Source organism: Tamandua tetradactyla, chromosome 10 (genome assembly GCF_023851605.1).
Source record: "Tamandua tetradactyla isolate mTamTet1 chromosome 10, mTamTet1.pri, whole genome shotgun sequence".
NCBI classification, from domain to species: Eukaryota; Metazoa; Chordata; class Mammalia; order Pilosa; family Myrmecophagidae; genus Tamandua; species Tamandua tetradactyla.
The window spans coordinates 2,877,165-2,900,636 of record NC_135336.1 but is presented as its reverse complement, the minus strand read 5'-3'; the positions used below and the strand labels follow the sequence as shown (position 1 = coordinate 2,900,636).

General features: G+C 40.9%; 1 long non-coding RNA gene across 1 annotated transcript in view; it reads right to left on the bottom strand.

Annotated features, from left to right (window-relative positions):
• Positions 1-6,328, bottom strand: part of LOC143647785 (uncharacterized) — a 56,675-nt gene extending 50,347 nt beyond the window's left edge. Inside the window, exon 1 of the long non-coding RNA XR_013158184.1 lies at positions 6,163-6,328. This is a non-coding gene — a long non-coding RNA (uncharacterized LOC143647785). The remainder of the gene's footprint in view (positions 1-6,162) is intronic.
• Between the last annotated feature and the right edge of the window lie 17,144 nt (positions 6,329-23,472).

Genomic DNA, 23,472 nt, shown 5'->3' with positions numbered 1-23,472 from the left:
ACGGTAAACATGCTAGTGAAGCATCAAAAAAGGCATCTTTTTTGTTTAAACATTATTCTGGTACAACATGGATGAATCTCACAGGTGCCAAAGAGTAGATACTATGTAACTCTAGGTATATGGAGTTCAAAAGCAGGAAACAAATTTGTAGGGGTTTGATGGGAATCAGAATAGTGGTAACTTCTGAGTTTGCTGGGAGAACGCGGGCGCTTTCTGGAGTGCTGGAGACATTCTCCCTTGATCTGGAAAGCTGTCATACGGTGTATACATAAGACAAAAATTCATTGAGCTGTACCTTTAAGATCAGTACATATGAATCATACTCAATTAAAAAGTACACAAATACTGTTATGGGCTTCTCTCTTCCCCAGGAGTATTTTATAATGAGAATACTTTCCACCTTGCTGACTTCCAGCATTCCTGAATTCCTCGGTCCCTTTGCCTCCTCCCTGTGCCTGGAGACTTTCCCTTCTGGATGCTTGGTTTGGTGCTGAGATCTTCTAAAGGGAATTAAAATGCTCTTAATGGTGGTGGAAGAGGTCCAGGTTCAGCATTCCACGTGCTGGTTATCAAGTTATTGCCTCTCAGCTCTGAATCTACCTCTCTGTGATCCTGGAGTCGGACCTGAAACATTTCTCCTTGGTCCTACGTTAAGCTTTGTCAGTAGAGGGCACTGGAGGGATGCCGGTTCTGGTGTGTTCCTCTAGGCAGCCTCCTGCAGCCTGCCGCTTCCACAGTGCCTGGCCCCAGCTGTGCGCAAAGCTTCTGCAGCTCACTTTTCCAATGAGGCCTGGACCTCAGCCCCGTGGAGGGGGCCTCTTCCAGATTTGTTCCTTCTTTGGGGCTCTTTCTCAGCCCTATGAGTGGTGGCTACTTCCTGTATCTGCTATGCCTGCATTCTTTAGATTTAGATACAATTACCAGTCGATCCCCCCATATTCCAAACCCCTGATAGCTAATAATTTTTTTAATATTAAACTTTTCTTGTTCAAGTTACGATGTGATTTATTCTCCTCGTTGCATCCTGACTGGTATATTCCCTTGTGGGACTTGGGGTGTGGTGTTTACAAATCGAAGTAGCAGGTGTCTGAGTCGTGATGCACTGAGGTCGAAGGTAGTGCTACCAAATTGCTGCTTGATCCTGGTCACAGTTTTCCCTTTCTGGTCTCAGTTTCTCCCAATGTAAGTGGGGAATGTATTCCCTTAGCCTCTTCCAACTTCACAGGGCTGTCATGAGAATAAAGTGGAAGCGCTGATTGCTCCTCAGAAGAAAGGTGCTGCTAAAATCCTATAACCACATGACAGCTTTTCCTTAAGTGCCCACTGAGCTCAACATCCCCACACACCGAGGCAGTTCATAAGCTCATTGACAAGCTCAGCCTCATTCACCTGGCACCAGGAACCTCTGTATTTATCACACCCCACCTATTGCAGGGAGGGTGCACTTGGGGCCGTTGGCATTCAGAGTGAACAGAGGTGGCAGAACTTCTGGAAGATGTGAGGCAAAGGGCAGATTTTAAGACTCCATGCTTTGCCTACACCCTCAAATTAATCTAAGAATAGGAGTTCGCTTAGCATCTGAATTTGTGACACTTCCTCAGCACACACTTGACTCTGACCAGTGCTAAATGCGGTGCCCTCTTCAGAATCTATGCATTGCACAATTCCAGGTGGGGCTAAGCATATGTAATTTGTGACTGGGACGCCCTGGTGTTGGGCAGTGTACAGCCTGTGCAGCCATTGGCAGTGGCCCTGCCAACTTAAATGAGCTTGAGGGCCTGGTCCAAAGTCCCCTGTGGACCATCTTCGTGGAGGTCCTGAAAGGAAGGCTCCCACAACCAAAGCCATGGCATAGAGAACTTGGGCTAAGCTTCCAGGGGCTGTGGAATGATCGAAACCAATTTTCTACCTGACTGACCTTTCCCATTCCAAAGGGCAGCACACCTGATTTCCTTCCCTGCCCACAGATATCCCACCAGCACCACCATTTAGGCTTACAGAATTCCTGATCGATTAGCATATGGATCATACATGCAGCACACAGAAAAAGGGACCCATTTTATGGCCTGTGAAATGGACCTATGTCCACAGGAACCAGAAGCAGACAGCCTAAGAGAATGTTGGAATGGCCTGGTAAAGTATCACTTAAGGCACCAGCTTGAGGACAACGTCTTTGGCACATCCTCCAAGATGGGACATATGCATGGCCAATGGATGATACACGGTGCTGTTTCCTCCATCACTGGACTGCATGGGCCCAGGAACCAAGGGGTAGAGTTAGGATTGGCCTCTTCCACCATCACTCCCAGGGTCTACTTGCAGAATTTGTGCTTCCTGTCACTGCAACCTTATACTTTGATGTATTAGAGGAACTGGCTCCACTGGTGGGGGCACAGAGAGAATACTTCCACCAGGCAACATAAAAAGGTTCTACTGAACTTGAAGTCATACCTACTACCTAGACCCTTTGGACACCTATCCCAGGGTCCTAGCAAGCAAAGATCACTGGCAGAGGGTGGTAATTGGCTCTGATTGCCATGAAGAGCCATGGTGGTTTCTCTGTGATGGGGTCAGGAAGGACTATAAGTGAAACTCAGAGGTTCCATGCCCAGTGTTAATAGTAAAGAGGCAATTACAGCAACCATTGGGCAAGGCAGCTGAGGACCCAGGACCATTAGGGATGAAGGACTAGGCTCCCCCCAATCCATACTAGTCAAAGTGCTGGCCAATGGAGAGGGGTACTGACAATGGGTGATAGGGGAAGGATATGATAAAAATCAATTGCTGCTTTGGGACTAGCTGTGCTAACACTCTTGTATTAAATTCTTGAGGAGATTGTAGCTGGCCGTCTTAATTTCCTGTGTGTTGTGACAAATACCACACAATGGTTAGTGTAAACAATGGGACTTTATTGGCTCATGCTTTTGAGGCAAGGAGAAGTCCAAAATCAAGGTGTCAACAAAGCAATGCTTTGTCATCGAAGACTGGCATTCTGGGGCCGGCTGACAATGCACCTTGGCTTTTCTTTCACATGGTGATGATCTCTCATTTCCCTTCCAGGCTCCACTGACTTCCAGCTTCTTCTCCTCAACCTGGCTTTCTCTTCATAAAGCTCCAGTCACAGGATTAAGGCCCAACATCATTCAGGTGAACCACAATTTAATTTAAAATATCTCCCAAAAGTTCTATTTATAATGGGTTCACAGCCACAGGGATGGATTAAGATTAAGAACGTATTTTTTTCTGGAGTACATAATTCAACCTACCACACTGGCCTTCTTAAAGGGGACTTGGGATAAATTGGATTAGATGGAGGGCAAGAACAGTTCACGAGGTGTGAGAAGTAGGCTGTTTCGGGCTACTCTTGTACACTACTTCAAGTCCTCTTGGCCCCACCTCTTACTTCAGCCACTGCTTTGGCAACCAAATTTGGCACAAACATCAGCCAGTTCTTGCATGTGTTACCTAACAATGCCTGTCCTTGAGTCCAGTGCTACATGCCTCTAGCTACTGCCCCTGATGCTGTTTGGCACTAATATATGTGCAACCCCCAAATATGGAGAGACTTATGGCTCTTGGGGCTATCTTAGAACCTAAGGCATAGACCAATAGGGTGGGAGAGGCAATGGATAAATTCCTCTCCTTTCATTCACTATATAGAAAGTTCTGAGATGCATTTTATGAGACTCATCAGAAAGTCCCAGTTTGAAAAACAATCACCTGTAGCAATGGCTAACTCAGTAAAACATCCACCCTTCCCTGTTTTGCTCCCCTGAAATCACAGTCCCAAATAAACTGCCTGCATGAAAGTCTTCATCTCAGGCTCTGTTTTGGTGGAGTGGGGGAAACCAGGCTAAGATGCACTGCCATACCTACTCACTGCATGAAGGGCTGAGGTGATCTTAATGGGCAGTTGTGTGTTCAGTACAATTCTGTTACTGTGGAAGAGGGAGGTAGAGGGTTTTGGAAACTAGTGAGCAGTCACCAAGTGTAGTGTGACCACACTTAGCATACAGGAAGGAAAGGTAGAGCCATTAAAGGGGGGAAAATCCTAAATGAAGAACATGAGAAGCTTGAAAAGGAGAAGGGAATCAAAGCAGAGGGTAAAAGTACTATCCACAAACCTATAGTGGCTACAGGTAAACTATCAATATGACTATAATCATCAGTAATATGAGAATTCTCACTTGACTGTCTTCATGTCAAAATTCCTTTATTATTTCCAAATCAAAATTCCTCTCTTTATTCAGGGTTTCTGCTTTCTCTCCTGCCTCAAAAGATGCTGTTTTTTCTTTCTTAGATTCACACCTGCCCTGTCTTCCCCATCCTCAATTTTAGGAACTTACTCCATCAAATATCCCTTCTTTCTTGACTCCTTACGCTCTCTATTTTTATGAGTTCATTTTCCTTGTCTGTGTTTCCCCATTCATGTTTCCTTTCCTTCAAACACCCAGAGAAGAGTCCACATGCCTTGTACCCACATTCTCACTGTCCCAGCTGGCTTCACCCACCTCTCCCATCCCTCGATGGAGACTGTTCTGATTGCCAATGATTCTGAGTTGCCTAGCAGCTTTTTTGTCCCCTCCTTGATCCTACTGAACTCTGAACTATTCTACTGGACTCTGCTCTATTTGTCACTCTTAACTACTCCCTTATTCTGAAAACTTACTCTTCCCTATGTCTTCTTGCACCTTCTCCCACATTTTTGATCTCCTTCTCATTTAACTCTCCTTGTTCTTCTTGTAAATATGGGTTCTCTCAAAAGTCCCATCTTTGGCTGTCTTCTCTTCTTGCTGAATACTCTATCTCCAGACAATCTTTTCTAGTTGCATTGCTTCAACTTTTAATTTTATTCATTTATTTCCAAGATGATCTCCATGTCTATCCCTATGTTTCCAACAGCTGTCTGAACACTCCCACATGGAAAGCTGTGCTGGTTTGAAAGGATGTATGGACCCTAGAAAAGCCATGCTTTAATCAAAAACCCATTTTGTAAAATGGCAGAATAATTCCTATTCATTTATGTTTGAAATGTAATCAGATCGTCTCCCTGGAGGTGTGATTTAATCAAAGCTGGATTAGGTGATGACATGTCTCCACCCATTCAGGTGAGTCTTGATAAGTTACTGGAGTCCTATAAAAGAGGAAACATCTTGGAGAATGAAAGAGATTTGGAGAGAGCAGAGGATGCTGCAGCACCATGAAGCAGAGAATCCATGAGCCAGCAACCTTTGGTGATGAAGAGGGAAAACGCGTCCTGGGGAGCTTCATGAAACCCGAAGCCAGAAGAGAAAGCTAGCAGATGATGCCGTGTTCCCCATGTGCCCTTCCAGATGAGAGAGGAACCCTGAACTTCATCAGCCTTCTTGAACCAAGATATCTTTCCCTGGATGGGTGCCTTTGATCGGACATTTCTATAGACTTGTTTTAATTGGGACATTTTCTCGGCCTTAGAACTGTAAACTAGCAACTTATTAAATTCTCCTTTTAAAAAGCCATTCCTTTCTGGTACATTGCATTCCAGCAGCTAGCAAACTAGAACAAAAGCCAACCAACATTTCAGACTTAGGTAGTTCTGGTCAGAGAATGGTCATTCCTTAACTATATGAGAGCTGTGGATTTGCATATTTACAGTATTTTACATGTTTACTGAAATGATAAAATCAAGCAAGTCTATTTAGAGACCCACAAAACCCTCATTTTTTATTTTCCAGCTCACTCCTGTTATTACTCAAGCTCCAGCAGTCCTTGGATTTCTACAAAAACCCAAGACCCATCATCCTACCACCTTCTCCCAGTCCCTAAATCCCCAGATGTCTTTCCTCCTTCCACTCCAAGTTTGTATTTTTTGGCCAGTTATTATAATCATTTTGTTTATCACAATCTTGATTCCCTTGTCCCTTTTTCACTTCATGGTACTTGCTTGGCCAAACCAGATTAAATCCAACCCTCTACCTACTTCTCACCTGCCCTCATGCAGTGACTCTGGAGAAAAGGGCACAAAATGCTGACTGTTCTCATTCTAAATTTATGACCATGAATCTCAAGCCCACTTCTTATGCAGCCAGGCAATCATACCATACAATCCTAATCTTTCACTCTCCTGTAGTTCTTAGATGACTTTTTCTGTTTTCTCCCCAGACTTCCAACACCTTCTCTTACCTGACTTTTATCTTGCAGTCTCGCTTCCTACTTTACTGAGGAAATGAGACTAAAGGAGAAGTGTCTAGGATTACCACCGCCACTTTGTCCACCTAAAAGCATCTGTGCCCATATACTTTGTGTTCCCTCATTCAACTGTAGATAAACCATCTGTGCTCCTACCTAAAGCCAAACTTCACTTACTCAGTGACATCACTCCAGTAATTCTACCATCTCTCTTACATCATCAGGGTTTTCCTCTCTTTGAGTCTTTCCCATAGGCATATAATCATACTATTATTTCTCCAATCATTAAAATAATCTTTTATCAACACTTTCCCTTCCAGCTACCACACCATTTCTTTGCTCCCTTTTATAGAAAATCCACTTGAAAGTATTACCTGTACTCATTGTTTCCAATCCTTCTCCTCCAATGCTCTATTGAAGCCACTTCAACCAGGCTTTTACTCCTACAATACCACTAAAATGTCTCTGAAAAAGTTCACCAGTGGCTTTCATGTTGCTAAATCTAATGATGATCTAATGATGACTTGGCACAGCCAATCATTCCTTCTTCCTGGAAATACTCTTACTAAGACCCCCACTCTTAGTTTTCCTCTTACCTCACTTGCTGTTCCATCTCAGCCTCCTTTGCTGATTCTTCTTTTTCTATTTCTTCACCTCAGAATTCTTTCTTTGTTTTTCTCTCTCTTCATTCTTTTGGCAATTTCATCTAATGTTATGATTTTGCAATACATTTGTAAGTTGACAATTCCCAAATACAGATATCCAATCCTGAACTCTCTCTTGAATTCCAAAGTTATATATTCAACTGTCTGAAAGAGAATTACTGATTTTACTCCCCAAGTCTGTTCAATCTTCAGTCTTCAGCTAATGGCAATTCCATCCTCCAATTGCTTAGCCCCAAAATGTTGGCCTTGATGCCCATTTATTCTTTTCCACCTCAAATTCAATCCATCACAATACTGTTTTCACTCTACATTCAAAACAATATTCAGAATCTCATCACCTCCCCTGCTACTATCCTGGTTTAAGCCACAATCATTTCTCATGCCAGATTATTATAATAGCCTCCTAACCGATCCCCCTGCCCTTCCATGATCTTCTCTGCACACATCAGCCAGAGTGAACCTTTGAAAACACAAATCAAATAAAAGCACTCCACTACTCGAAGTCTTCCAGTAGCTCCTCACATAACTTAGAGTATAAAGCAAAGTTATTTCAGTGGCCTACGAGGCCATTCATGGCTTGGCCTCTCGTTGCCTCTGAGCTCATCTCCTATATTCCCCACCTTCACCTACTCAGCATCAGTGGCCGTAGTCTATGCACTGTTTCTCAAAACACTCCCAGGCTGCTCTTACCACGGGGCCTTTGCACAAGAATGTCTTCTCCCAGATGACACCATGGCTCATTCCATCACCTCCTTTGTCTTCACTCTAATGTTACCTTCTCAATGAGGCTTTCTCTGATTACCCTGTTTAAAATTGTACCTATTTCCCCACATTCTCAATCTCCTTTACTCTGCTGTATTTTTTTCCATAGTATTATCAGCTGCTAACATGTTGTATAATTTATTTAGTATGTTTATTGTCTGTCTCACTCACCAGACTATAAGCTTCATGAAAGCATGGATTTTGCCTGCTCTGTTGATGTGTTTCCAGTGCCTAGAAAGTGGCAGGTGCAGGGGAGACTTGAATAGTCACTGAATGAATGAATAAAATGGTTGGCTCATGAGCACTCTTTGGTCTCAGTATATTTCAATCAGTCTGAAAGTTACCGGAAGGCAGTTTTGTGCTTGACTTTATTTTCTAGCAAGCGAGGTTTTCAGAAATCCTCTAGGAAGTATACGTTTATTCATAACAATAATTTCCAACAAATTACCACTTATACAATGTCATTCATACTGATTTTACCCTTGCAACTTTGTGAGGTAGGTATTTTTAGTACCATCACATTTTAGACAACACAGCAATAAAAGGCAGAACTGAGGTTCAGATCCTGACCTGCCTGGTTGCATGTCCTATAATATTTTTTTCCTACACTGTCAAAGTTTTAGAAATGGGGAGAAGAATTTTCTACTGCTAGGGGTGGGGTGGGTGGGGGTAGGTAGAAGTAAATGAAGGTTGACTATGGCACATACCACAGCATCCATAGACACTTGGGAGGTTAGAGCTGAATACTCTATGACAAGGGTGTAGACAAGACTATGAACTTCATGTAAACAAAATGTGGCCTTGGCATTCAGCTGGAGAATATGCTTCAGATATATCCCAAGAGCCAGCGAGAGATGGCTCAGGGGCAAGGTCGGACAAGGGCTGGAGAGACTGCTAAGTAAGTGGGGAAAGGGGACAAAAATTACATTTGTGTTTTTGCCTGACACTGTGCTGAGAACTTTACATATATTATCTTAGCTAAGCCCCACAGAAACTGAGGCACAGGTTGGGTACTATTATCTCCATGTAGTTTCAGAGACAGAGAATGACCTGCCCAAGGTCACACAGGTGGTTTCCACATCCCATGCAATATCCGTGAGATTAGCACACATTGGCTGAAGTCCAAAGGACCTAACCCTTGGGCCCACGTAGATTCTTCAGTCAGGAATCCAGGCCCCAGGGTGCCCAGGGAGACTCAGGACCAACATGAAACTGGTGCACAACCAGTGCAGACCAGGGCTGCAGGCAACTTCTGGCCCTAGTTTCATAGAAGACCTGAGACACAGGCTCTTTCAGCTCAAAGGAGAGAGCCAGCCAGAAGGGCTGACTCACCTGGTTTAGCATCCAAACCAAACACTGTGAGGAAAGGGTTCAGATTAGCCAACATCTGTGGTTAAGTTTTAACTACAGGAGGATGGGGAGTCTGTGCTGGGATCCCAGCCATGTTTTTGCCTTAGTGCACTTGGATTTCCTTTTCTCAATAATTCCGTGAGTCTATTAGCAAAGCATGCTAAGGCTTTAACAGCTGGTCCATGAGGAAAGAGATGAAGCCAGAACCATACACACAAAGGAACTGACACACAAAGTTCTGGATGGGAGTAAAGGTGTAGGGAAGTCAGGCTTGGTTTTATCTCAGAGGAAGTCTGTTCCCATGTGAGGGATAACTTAAATAAACTATGGTACCTCTAACGACAAGATAGAAAATGGCCTCAAACACATGTGTACACACAAAAAACGTTTAATGACAAGGAAAGATGTTCAATGTAATACATGACTACATTTTTTTGTTGTTAAGGTAAAGATAGTTTTCAGTAATGTGTTGCATGTGAAGCAAGACCTTTAGCTCCAGCCACCACCATGGTTCTGGGTGAACACTTGGGCAGAAGGTTTTTCCATTCTCAAGCACGACCACCACCAGCCTCCCACCTGGCCCAGGCATGATGGGCAGGATGAGATCCAGCTTCTCACACCTCACAGCCTAGGAGCCCCCATCTTTGTGCCCTTTCTAATTAGGCAGTGTTCTAGTTTGCTAGCTGCCAGCACGCAGCACACCAGGGATGGATTGGCTTTCAGTAAAAGGGGATTTATTTAGTTAACATATAGTTCTTTAGAAGAAAGGCAGCTAACTTTCAACGGAGGTTTTTTCTTACATGGGAAGGCACAGGGCAATCTCTGCTGGCCTTCTCTCCAGGTCTCTGGGTTCCAGCAACTTTCCCTGGGGTGATTTCTTTCTGCATCTCCAAAGGCCTGGGCTGAGCAGTGAGTGCTGAGATGAGGTATGCTGAGCTGCTTGGGCTGTGCTACATTGAGTCTCTCCTTTAAGCACCAGCCAATTAAATCATACATCATTCATTGCAGCAGGCACACCTCCTAGCTGGCTGAGGATGTAATCAGCCACAGATGAGGTTCACAAGCCATTGGCTCATGTCAATAGCAATAGAATTAGGTGCCTTCACCTGGCCAAGTTGACATCTGACCCTAACTACCACATGTCCACCTCTTGTCAATTTGGCAACTATACTCATCACCTTAAACAATATTAAAGTGGCAAAAATTCTCTTCTGGCTGTGGATCTATGAATCTCAAAACAAGTTACCTGGTAACAATACGCAAAGGAGGACAGTCACAGGACACAGCTTTTCATTTCCATAGGGAGAAATTGGAAGGAACACAGGAGTCACAGGACCCAAACAGTGTTGAAAACTTGCAGGGCAAACTCCATTGGATTTCAAGGTCTGAGAGTCATTTATCCTTCAGCTTTAGAAAGCGGCAGTCCCACCCTTTCCAAGGGCCTATGCAGTGGCTTGCTTCTTTCTGAATCAACTCCAGGGGACATTGAGGAGACCACCTTTTCCTCGGCTCCACCCTCTCCAGGCACCAGGGCCACACCTGGGCTCTCTGCCATTTCTGGGGCACATGCTCAACCCCTCCATGTAGTGGCAGCCAGGCTCTCCCCAGTTCCCAAGGAGCATGCTGCACTTTTTCCAAGGCCTGAGGCGGCACAACTCTTCCACTGCAATTAGGTGGGAGCCTCATCCTCTCCGTGTATATGAGTGGGTCCACTCTCCTGGCCAAGGTTTCTTGGCTTCAGACCCGAGCTTCCATGGTTCTCACTTTGTAAACTCCAATTTGTCCCTTTTGTGTCCCCCTTTGTCCAGATTGGCAGTGGTTCCATTTTCACCAACAGTCTCTTCAGGCACTCTAGGCCTTCTCTATAAAGCTTCTCACAACTCTTCCAGAATCTTTTCCTTATCCATTTAAAAAGCTGTTCTAACATGTTTGGTATTTGTAAACCGCAGCAGCACCCCAATCCTCTGGTACCAAAATCTGTTCTAGTTTGTTAGCTGCCAGAATGCAATATACCAGAAACAGCATGGCTTTTAAAAAGGGGAATTTAGTAAGTTGCTAGTTTACCGTGCTAAGGCCGAGAAAATGTCCCTATTAAAACAGCTCTATAGAAATGTCCAATCTAAGGCATCCAGGGAAAGGTACCTTGGTTCAAGAAGGCCAGTGAAGGTCAGGGTTTCTCTCTCAAGTGGAAGGGCACATGGTGAACACAGCATCATATGCTAGCTTCTTCTCCTATCTTCCTGTTTCATGAATCTCCCCAACAGGCATTTTCCTTCTTCATCTCCAAAGGTCGCTGGCTGGTGGATTCTGCTTCTCGTGGCTATGTCGTTCTGCTCTGCTGTCTCTGAATCTCTCTTTCTCCAAGACATTTCCTCTTTTATAAGATTCCAGTAAACTAATCAAGGTATACCCAAATGGGTGGAGACATGCCTCCACCTAATCCAGTTTAACAACCACTTCTTGATTAAATCACATCTCCGGGGAGATGATCTAATTACAGTTTCAAACATACAATGCTGAGTAGGGATTAGAAGAAACAGCTGCCTTTACAACATGGGATTAGGATTAAAACATGGCTTTTCTTGGGTGCACACATCATTTCAAACCAGCACAGGCAGCTTTTCTTCTTAAGTCTCAAAATTGCAAGAGAAGGGATTTCTCATTAAAGATACCAGATTAAACATCTCTGTTCAATTCTATTCCCTCCCATGTCCTCACTATAATTAAAGCAAGAGAATAAAATAAAAACAAATAATAAACCTTCAGGAATAAGAAAATAAGAGAAGGGTCATCAATAGATGTGAGATTTTGGCAAAATTCTGAAAGACAGAAGCAAAACAAGGAATAATAACTTAAGTAGTAGGGTGAAAGAAGTTGCAGATCAGAATATTGGCACAGAGAAAAAACAAAGAAACAAGAGCTGCTCAGCCCGACACAGTGTCAGAGAGGCTCATGACTCTGAGAAACCAGGCACAGAAGAGCAGTGGGCAGGAACAACGTGTGGGGTTGAAAACTGGGTGGCTAATTGTAAATATGTGTACACTATAGATCATCCCCCATTTCCCCCTCCTTTATTTCCCCTGTGGGAAAAGGAAGACATTCACCCACCAGAGAGGAAAATAAAGGCCTCTCCCTTGGAGATCTGAGTGGGCCCAGGAAAAATCATGACAAGTAGTGTCATTAAAGGGCTCCCCAGAAGAATGAACAGCTCCTGTACAGCCATCCTTAAGGAAAGCTCAGCACCCTCCCAAACATGGGTCCTGATAACCTTTTAGCACCACAGCCTTTTTAGCACCACACTCTTACATATATACAGTCAATTAAACATCACTAGAAATTGAAGAAGACTTCTAAAGCAAGTTAAACAGAGATTTTAAGAAATAACTCTACTGAGTTCCCAAGAAATTATGATAGTTCCCACATTCAAATCTCTTCAGACCTTGTTCTAGTTTGCTAGCTGCCAGAATGTAATATACTGGAAACAGAATGGTTTTTAAAAGGGGGAATTTAATAAGTTGCTAGTTTACAGTTCTAAGGCCGAGAAAATGTCCCAATTAAAACAAGGCTATAGATATATCCAATCAAAGGCATCCAGGAACCGATACCTTGGTTCAAGAAGGCCAATGATATTCAGGGTTTCTCTCTCATCTGGAAGGGCACATGGCGAACACAGTCACAGTTTCTCTCTTGGCTGGAAGGCGCATGGCGAGCATGGCATCATCTGCTAGCTTTCTCTCCTGGCTTCCTATTTCATGAAGCTCCTTGAGAGACATTTTCCTTCTTCATCTCCAAATGTCACTGGCTTGTGGGCTCTCGTAGTTATGTTGATCTTCTCTTGCTCTCTGAATCATGCTCACTCTTCAAAATGTTTCCTCTTTTATAGGACCCCAGAAACTTCTCGAGGCCCATGCAAATGGGTGGAGACATGCCGTCATCTAATCCAGTTTAGACCTCTCCAAAACCTATGACAGCAATTGAAGTCATTATACCATAACTACAAGATAAAAGAGTCTACAAACCTTAATTTACATGTAAGGGGTGGGGTGTGAGGGTAGTATGGTGGTAGAATTCTCACCTGCCATGTGGGAAACCTGGGTTCAAGTCCCAGCTGGTGCACTTTCCAAACAAACAAACAAAAAATCAAAAAATGGTACTGCAATAAGGGGATACTTACAAGGAAAAAGAATGAAATGTGACCCCTGCCATAAATCATATAATAAATACATAATTTGCATGTAAGAGAGAAAAATTAAATATATGATATCAGTAAACCTGTCTCCGGAATGCAACACACCAGAGACGGATTGGCTTTTAATAAAAGGGGATTTATTTTGTTGGTTCTTCAGAGGAAAGGCAGCTAACTTTCCACTGAGGCTCTTTTCTTATGTGGAAGGCACAGGATGGTCTCTGCTGGTCTTCTCTCCAGGCTCCTGGGTTCCAACAACTTTCCCCGGGGTGACTTCTCCAAAGGCCTGGGCTGAGCTGCAAGTGCTGAGATGAGGAATGCCGAGCTGCTTAGCAGCACTACGCTGCAATCTCTCATTTAAGCACCAGCCAATTAAGTCAAACGTCACTCATTACAGCAGACACGCCTCCTAGCTGACTGCAGATGTAATTGGCAACAGATGAGGTTCACGTACCAAGGTTCACGTACCATTGGTTTATGTCCGCAGCAACAGGACTAGGTATGCTCACCTGGCCAAGTTGACAACTGAATCTAACCAACACACCAGTCCAGAGCAGTTAGCTGAAGACTGAATGGAAGAGAGGAGAGGGCAGTAGAGGATCATGAGTAAAGGAAAGGGTCTCAGCTTGTGTGGAGATACTGAGAAGAGGGTTGTGAACTGGGGATCAGAGCACTGGCTGCCAAGGAATCTAGAATAGGAGGCTTCAAAGTACACAGGACCAGCAGTTATGGTCTTGGAAAGGCAGCACTTCTAGGGAGAAGAAGACCATTTAACAGAGGGAAGAATTTCTTGGAAAATTGAAGGTGAAGAGAAAAAAAGAGGAAAATGATGGAAAGTAGGATTTCCACACAAACAAAAGAGAATCACAGAATCAGAAGACACACCAATCTCTCTCACAAAAGAATCATCTATTAAAAAATTTTAACTTTATTGTGACAATAGAGGAGGGTGCTTGTTCCAGTTTGAAAGCTGCCAAAATGTGATACACCAGAAATGGAACGGCCTTTTAAAAAGAAGAATTTATTAAGTTGCAAGTTTACAGTTCTAAGGCTATGAAAATGTCCAAATTAAAGCAAGGTTATAAAAATGTCGAATCTAAGGCATCTAGAGAAAAATACTCTTGATTTAGGAGGGCCAATGAAGTTCAGGGTTTCTCTCTCAGCTGGGAAGGCACATGGTGACATCTGTTAGCTCTCTCTCCATGCTTCTTCCATGGCTTGCCTGGGACTCTCTTGGCTCTGTTGGTTCAGAAGCGTTTTCGAAAATGGTTTAGTTTTAAAGGACTCCAGTAAGCAGCCCCACCCTGAATGGATGGAGACGCATCTCCATGGAAACCAAAAGTTATCACCCACAATTGTGTGGGTCACATTTCCATGGAAATGATCAAAAAGGCCCCACCCAGCAATATTGGATGAGGATTAAAGGTCATAGCTTTTCTGGGGTACACAACAGATTCAAAACTGGAGGGAGGAGGGAAATGGTAGAAAGTAAAATTTCTATACAAACAAAAGAGAGTAACAGAATCAGAGGACACACCAATCTGTCCCTTTCACAAAAGAATTACCCATGAAAGAAATTTAACTTTACTGTCCCAATAGAGGAAAGTGCTCTTGAAATAAGAACCTTAGAAGACCACTTGAGCCCCTCACCCTCTCCCAGAAAAAGCATCTGTTATTAATGGGCCAGGATAATCCAAGATACTTTCACATATATAAAAATGACAGGTAGTGTCTATACAAAGCCACTATGAGAAAAAAACAGAAAGTGAGAGTCTAGCATCTTCAGCTGATTAATTTACTCCCTTCTAAAACAACTAATAAACAGAGGGAAATTGTGACAATATGCATGGATTAAATATTACTAAACAAGCAGTTAAAGATAGAAAAGAACACCAAAACTTAAAAATTCAGTACAGAAATGGGCAAAAAAGCAAGACGTGAAATAACTTAGTCAAATTCAGGAAAGATGTTGAAGAAAACACTAAATTCATAAATAAAGATTAAATAAGTTTTGCTAGCTGCTGGAATGTGATATACCAGAAATGGAACAGTTTTTTAAAGGGGGAATTTAATAAGTTGCTAGTTTACAGTTCTAAGAGTGTGAAAATGTCCAAATTAATGCAAGGCTATAGAAATGTCTGATCTAAGGCATCCAGGGAAAGATACCTTGGTTCAAGAAAGCCGATGAAGTTCAGGGTTTCTCTCTCAACTGGAAGGGCACATGGTGAACATGGTGACCTCTGCTAGCTTTCTCTCCAGGCTCCCCTAGGGATGTATTCCTTCTTCATCTCCAGACGTCTCTGGCTGTGTAAGCTCTCTGCTTCATGGCTCTGAGGCTCTCTCTAAAATGTTTCCTCTTTAAAAGGATTCTAGTAAACTAATCAAGACCTGTCTGGAATGGGTGGAGTCACATCTCCATCTAATCAAAAAGTCAATACCCACAACTGGGTGTGTCACATCTCCATGGAGATAATCTAATCAAAAGATTCCAACCTACATTGATGAATAGGGATGAAAAGAAACTGTTGCCCCTACAAGATTGGATCAGGATTAAAACATGGCTTTTCTAGGGTACATAATCCTTTCAAACAAGCACATTCTTGAAGATGATTATATAAAGATACAACTTATATAGTGTTACTGTGTGATTGTGAAAACTTTGTGTCTGATGCTTCCTATATCCAGGGAATGGACAGATGAGTAGTAAAATATGGATAAAATAAATAAATAATAGGGGGGATACGGGGTAAAATAAATTGGGTAGATTTAAATACTAGTGGTCAATGAGATGGAGGGATAAGGGGTATGTTATGTATGAGTTTTTTATTTTTATTTCTTTTTCTGGAGTAATGCAAATGTAAAAATTATTGTGGTGATGAATATACTACTATGTGGTGATATGGTGAGTCATTGATTGTACACCATGTATGGAATGTATGTATGTGAAGATTTGTCAATAAAAATATTTTTAAAAAACTAAAAATTAAATTAAAACCTCTCTGCATCCTGAAAAAAAAATGTTCAAATAAATCTCTTGAATCAATTCAAGGAGATGAAGGAAAACATGCCTAAAAAGGTAAAGGATATTAAGAAGATACAGGGTAAGCATTATGGGGATGAAAGTCATAATAGTAGAGAATAAAAATACAATAAACATACATGCAAAAAAAAGGAAAAAATATACTACAGGCATATAACAGATGTTACAGATTTCAATAGGCAGAGAAAAAATCAGCAAACTAGGAGATAGGAGAATAGAAATCATACAGTCAGAAGAACATATAGAGAAAAGAATAGGAAAAATGGAGCAGTGTCTCAGGGATCTGAGTGACAGCACGTGCACATCGTGGGTGTCCCAGAAGGAGAAAAGAAGGAAAAGGAGCAGAAAAAATATTTAAGGAAATGGTGACTGAAAAATTCCTTACTTTTATGTAAGACATAGATACACACGTCCTAGAAGCTCAATGTACTCCAAACAGAATAAATCCTAATAGATCTACTCTGAGACATTATAATCCAGAAGGTCAAATGCCAAAGATAATGAGAAAATTCCAAAAGCAGAAAGAGAAAAGTCATTCATCACATACAAGGGATCCTTAATAGAACTAGGTTCCAATTTCACATCAGAAACCACTAAGGTGAGAAGGCACTGGTATCATATGTTAAGGTATTGAAAAAGAAAACCTGCAAGCCCAAAGTCTTTTTTTTTAATTTTTAAATTTGTTTTAAATACCAAAAAACACCAAACACATGCAAATATTCATCATTTTTGATCCTTCTGTTCTACATATATAATCACTAATTCACAATATCACCACATAGTTGCACATTCATCATCATGATCATTTCTTGGAAATGATTTTTATTGTATAACATATACACAACTCAAACTTTATGACCACTTCTAAATGTACAATTCAGTGGTACTATCACCAACATACATTAACCAAACTTTTTCATCTCAAACAGAAACTCAGCATTCATTAAGCATATAATATCTTCTTATAATCTCTTTTTTTAAATTTTTATTAATTTAAAAAATTACAAGAAAGAAACTCAAACATTTTTAATAAATGATCATTCTGTTCTACATATATATTCAGTAATTCACAATATCATCACACAGTTGCATATTCATCATCATGATCATTTCTTAGAACATTTGCATCAATTCAGAAAAAGAAAGAAAACGACAACGGAAAAAATGAAAGCAGAAAAAAATTTATACATCCCATACCCCTTACTCCTCCCTTTCATTGATCACTAACATTTCAAGTTAAATTTATTTTAACATTTGTTCCCCCTATTATTTATTTTTATTCCATGTGTTCTACTCATCTGTTGACAAGGTAGATAAAAGGAGCGTCAGATACAAGGTTTTCACAATGACACAGTCACATTGTGAAAGCTATATCATTATACAATCTTCATCAAGAAACACGGCTACTGGAACACCACTCTACATTTTCAGGCAGTTCCCTCCAGCCTCTCCATTACATCTTGGTTAACAAGGTGGTATCTACTTACTGCATAAGAATAACCTCCAGAACAACCCCTCGACTATGTTTGGAATCTCTCAGCCATTGACACTTTGTCTCATTTCACTTTTTGGTCAAGAAGGTTTTCTCAATCCCTTGATGCTGGGTCTCAGCTAATTCTAGGATTTCTGTCCCATGTTGCCAGGAAGGTCCACACCCCTGGGAGTCATGTCCCATGTAGACAAGCGGGAGGTGGTGAGTTTGCTTGTTGTGTTGGCTGGAGAGAGAGGCCACATCTGAGCAACAAAAGAGGTTCTCTTGGGGGTGACTCATAGGCCTAATTTTAAGTAGGTTTGACCTATCCTTTGTGGGGTTAAGTTTCATATGAACAAACCCCAAGACTGGGGGCTCAGCCTATAGCTTTGGTTGTCCATACTGCTTGTGAGAATATCAAGAAATCAACTTGAGGAAGTTGAATTTCTCCCCGTTCTCACCACTCCCTGAAGGGGACTTTGCAAATACTTTTCCACTCACTGATCAAATCACTCTGGGATTCACTGGGGCATTGCACTGTACAAACCAACAAAATCTCATGTCCTACCCAAGGTTCCATGTACTTATGTTGCTCAACAAAGTTATCTACATAAGTTATATTAGGAAATGCACTAATCAAAATATAAATTTTGTACCAAATAAACATTTTTTGCTTTAGTCTCACACATAAGTTGAGATTTTAAAATATTAATTACCATCTATTTTCAACACCCTGCATAATGACATTCCTTTGTTCTTCCTCATGCACAAACATTTTTTAAAATTTGTTCAGTTAGTCAATATCATTATACACTCTAGGCATTCATAGGTTATACCATTTCAATCTTTATCATCTATCTTTCTTTCTGATTTCATTTATGCCCCCAGCTCTCCTCTTTCTATCATTCTCACATTCAGCTTCGTTCAGTGTTTTAACATAATTGTATCACAGTTAGATAGTATGTGCTGTCCATTTCTGAGTCTTTATATTCAGTACTGTTGCACAATCTGTATGCCTTCAGTTCCAATTACCCAATATCTTACCCTGTTTCTATCTCCTGATAGTCTCTGTTACCAACGAAATATTCCAAGTTTATTCACTAATGTCAATTCATATCCGTGAGACCATACAGTATTTGTCCTTTTGTTTTTGGCTAATCTCACTCAGCATAATGTCCTCAAGGTCCATCCATGTTGTTACATACTTCATAACTTTATTCTGCCTTAAAGCTGCATAATATTCCATCATATGTATATACCACAGTTTGTTTAGCCACTCATCTGTTGATGGACATTTTGGTGGTTTCCATCTCTTGGTAATTGTAAATAATGCTGCTGTAAACACTGGTGTGCAAATGTCTATTTGTGTCCTTGCCCTCATGTCCTTTGAGTAGAGACAGCATATAGATGGGTCCTGTTTTTTAATCCATTCTGCCAGTCTATGTCTTTTGATTGGGGAGTTCAATCCATTACCATTTAGTGTTATTACTGTACAGGTAGTACTTTCTTCTATCATTTTGCCTTTTGGATTTTATATATGTCATATCTAATTTTCCTTCTTTTTACCTTTACTCACAGTCTTCCTTTCTACTCTCTTCTCCTTACCTCTCTCTTCTGTCTTTTTGTATGGGTCTCTACTGCTCCCTTTAGTATTTCTTGCAGAGCTGGTCTCTTGGTCACAAATTCTCTCAGTGATTTTTTTGTGTGAAAATGTTTTAATTTCTCCCTCATTTTTGAAAGACAATTTTGCTGGATATAGAATTCTTGGTTGACAGTTTTTCTCTTTTAATAATTTAAATATATCATCCCACTGTCTTCTTGCCTCCATGGTTTCTGCTGAGAAATCTACGCATAGTCTTATTGGGTTTCCCTTGTATGCGATGGATTGCTTTTCTCTTGCTGCTTTCAAAATTCTCTCTTTCTCTTTGACCTCTGACATTCTGATTAGTAAATGTCTTGGAGTATATCTATGTGGATCTATTCTCTTTGGGGTTTGCTGCACTTCTTGGATCTGTAATTTTAAGTCTTTCATAGGAGTTGGGAAATTTTCAGTGATAATTTCCTCCATTAGTTTTTCTCCTCCTTTTCCCTTCTCTTCTCCTTCTGGGACACCCACAACACATATATTCGTGCACTTCATATTGTCCTTCAATTCCCTGAGTCCCTGCTCATATTTTTCCATTTTTTCCCTATATTTTCTTTTTCTTGTTGGATTTCAGATGTTCCATCCTCCAGTTCACTAATCCTATATTCTGTCTCTCGAAATCTACCATTGTAGGTTTCCATTGTTTCTTTCATGTTTTCTACTGTGCCTTTCATTTCCATAAGTTCTGTGATTTGCTTTTTCAGGCTTTTGATTTCTTCTTTTTGTTCATTCCTTGCCTTCTTTATATCCTTCCTCAATTCATTGGTTTGGTTTTTGATGAGATTTTCCATGTCTGTTCATATATTCTGAATTAATTGTTTCAGCTCCTGTATCTCATTTGAATTGTTGGTTTGTTCCTTTGACTGGGCCATATCTTCAATTTTCTTGGTGTGATTTATTTTTTGCTGGTGTCTAGGCATTTAATTACCTTAATTAGTTTATTCTGGAGATTGCTTTCACTTCTTTTACCTAAGGTTTTCTTGCTGGATGAATTTGTTGTCTGTTGGTTCTTTGACATTCAATTCAGCTTTTTCTGGACCTCTAGCTTAGGTTTTGTTTTTGTTTTTTTTTCATGGGCAGGCACCAGGAATCGAACCCGGGTCCTCAGGCATGGCAGGCAAGCACTCTTACCTGCTGAGCCACCGTGGCCCGCCCTCTAGCTTAGGTTTTGTTTAACAGAGGAGAATTTTTCAGTTCTTGTTTTCTTGTTTCTTGCCCTGATTGTATGGTGCCTTCCGCCCCTGCCCCCCACTCTTATAGACCCCAGCCGGATTTTCCCAGACCAAACTGGCATCCTATCAGGAGAAAAGAGTTACCTGCATCAGTTTTCCCTGAGGGTGAGACCCAGCAGGTTGAAAGACTTTCCTGTGAAGTCTGTGGGCTCTGTTTTTCTTATCCTGCCCAGTATGTGGCACTTGTCTGCCTGCAGGTCCCACCAGCATAAGGTGATGTGATATCTTTAATGTTGGCAGACTCTCCCTGCTAGGGACGTGGTGGAGACAGAGGAGAGATTGTAGACTGGTTTTAATGGCTTCAAATTACCAAGCCCTGGTGTCTGAATTCCTTGAGGGGGGATTCCAGCTGAGTTGGGCTTCACCCCTCCCCAGCAAAGGCACAGGCTCCAGACAAGCCCTCAAATGAGCTTGTTTCTGCCCATACCTGGGTAATTGCAGCCTGAGAAGTCCTGCCACTGAATCCAAAGGCAGTCAAGCCTTTGTAGAAACACAGCCACAGAAACCTATGTTTCCTTCTTTTTTTTTCTTTTTCTGTCAGCTCTGCACCCTTGGCACCGGGGCAAAAATGAGCGACTTCTGCTTTGACCAGGTTCACCTGAGCTGGGGGCCTATTTTTAGTAGTCAGCGTTTGTTAACTAATTCCGCGATTGGCATTTGGTTGGGCTTAGCCCCTGCTGCCGGTAAAGTCCCTTTCCTTTCCCCTCTGGGAAGTGGCCTGTGGGGGGGGGGCACCGGCTGCTGCAGCTTGGGGAACTCACAGTTCGGGGGGGCTTGCGGCCAGGGGTACGCTGTGTGTCTGGTCACTGATGTGGCCCCAGGAGCTGTTCTGTACTGTTTCTGGTTATTTAGTAGTTGTTCTGGAGGATGAGCTAAAATGTGCACATTGCTAAGCTGCCATCTTGATTCTCCAAATCCTTATAATCTCTTTTAATATTTGTAGGATTTGTGGTGATTTCCCCTTTTCTATTGCTGACACTGGTATTTTTGTGTGTGTTTTTTCCTTGCTCAGTCTTACCAGGGCTTTATTAATTTTCTTATTGAACCAATGCTTGGCTTGGCTGATTCTAACTATTTTATTGATTTTGGCTCTTGCATGTTTATTTTTATCTTCTATTTTATTTAGCTGTTCTTTTATTTGTTTTTTGAAATGGAAGCTTAGATGATTGGTTTTCAGCCTTTCTTCTTTCCTAATATATACACTCCAGGCTATCTATTTCCCTTTAAGTGCTGCTTTAGCTACATTACACAAGTTTTGATATATCTTCATTATATATATAAATACCTGATTCTTTTAGTTGCTATTTTGAATGGTTTTTTCACCTTAACTCTCTCCTCAGTTAGGTCATTGCTTGTTTATAGAAACATTACTGATTTTTGCACATTAATTTTGTATCCCATCATTTTGCTGAATGTGTTTATTAGTTCAAGTAGCTTTGTCATAGATTTCTCAGGATTTTCTAAGTATAGTATCATGTCATCTGCAAATAATTTCAATCTTTCTAAATTTATTAAGACTTGTTTTGTTGTCTAACACATGGTCTACCCTGAAAGAATGATCTATGTCACTTGAGAACAATGTATATCCTGCTGTTTTGGGGGGTGCTACATCCTCTATATGTATAGATCCTTTGCCATATTATTCAAGTTTTCTGTTTACTTATTGATCTTCAATCTAGATGTTCTATCTATTGATGAGAGTAGTGTATTGAAGTCTCCAACTATGATTGTAAAGATGTCTATTTCTCCCTTCAGTTTTGTCAATGTTTACCTTATGTATTTTGAGGCACCATGATTAGGTGCATAAATAGTCATGATTGTTATTTCTTCTTGGTGGATTGCCCCTTTTATTAATATATAGTGTCTTTCTTTGTATCTTATTACAACTTTTGACTTAAAGTCTATTTTGTCTGATATTAGCATAGCTACCCCATGTCGTTTCTTTGTTACTACTTGCATGGAATATCTTTTTTTATCCTTTCGCTTTCAACCTATTTGTGTCTTTGGGTCTCATGTGAGTCTCTTGCAAACAACATATAATTAGATCATGCTTTTTAATCCATTCTGTGTCTTTTGATTGGGAAGTTAAATCCATTAACATTCAATGTTATTATTGTAAAGACAGTATTTACTTCAGCCATTTTGTCCTTTGGTTTTCATGTCATATTTTTTTGTCTCTATTTTCCTTGATTTTGACCTCCTTTTCTTTATAGTTGGTCTTTTGTTATGTATCTCACTGATCCCTTTATCAATTCCTTTTCTGTATATTTTAAAAATATTTTCTTTGTGGTTGCCACAGGGCTTATATTATACAACCTACATCCATAACCTACTAATTTGGAAAGTTACCAGCTTAACTTCAACAGCATATATTTTCTCTGCTCCCATATCCCTCTTTTCCCCCTCTTTATGTTGTTTTTGTCCCACTTTACCTCTACATTGTAGGGAAATATACCTTTTTCCTGTTCAATTGTATTTATATGAATTAAAGAGTTGTATATTGAGGATACAGTTCTAATGAGGTTTGCATTTACCCTTTTAGTTACTCTGACTGATGCTCTTCATTTCTTTATACTACTCCAAGCCACTGTCTCCTGTCTTTTCTTTCCAACCTGAAGAATTCCCTTTAGAAAGTCTTCTAGGGAAAATCTCTTGTTCATGAACTGTCTCAGTTTTTGTTTATTCGTGAATTCAATTTTCTGAATTGATGCAAATGTTCTAAGAAATGATCATGATGATGAATATGCAACTGTGTGATGATATTGTGAATTACTGAATATATATGTAGAACAGAATGATCATATATTAAGAATGTGTTTCTTTCTTGTAATTTTTTTAATTAATAAAAAAATCTTTTTAAAAAGAGATTATAGGAAGATATTATATGCTTAATGAATGCCGGGTTTCTGTTTGAGATGGAAAAGTTTGGTTAATGTATGTTGGTGATAGTACC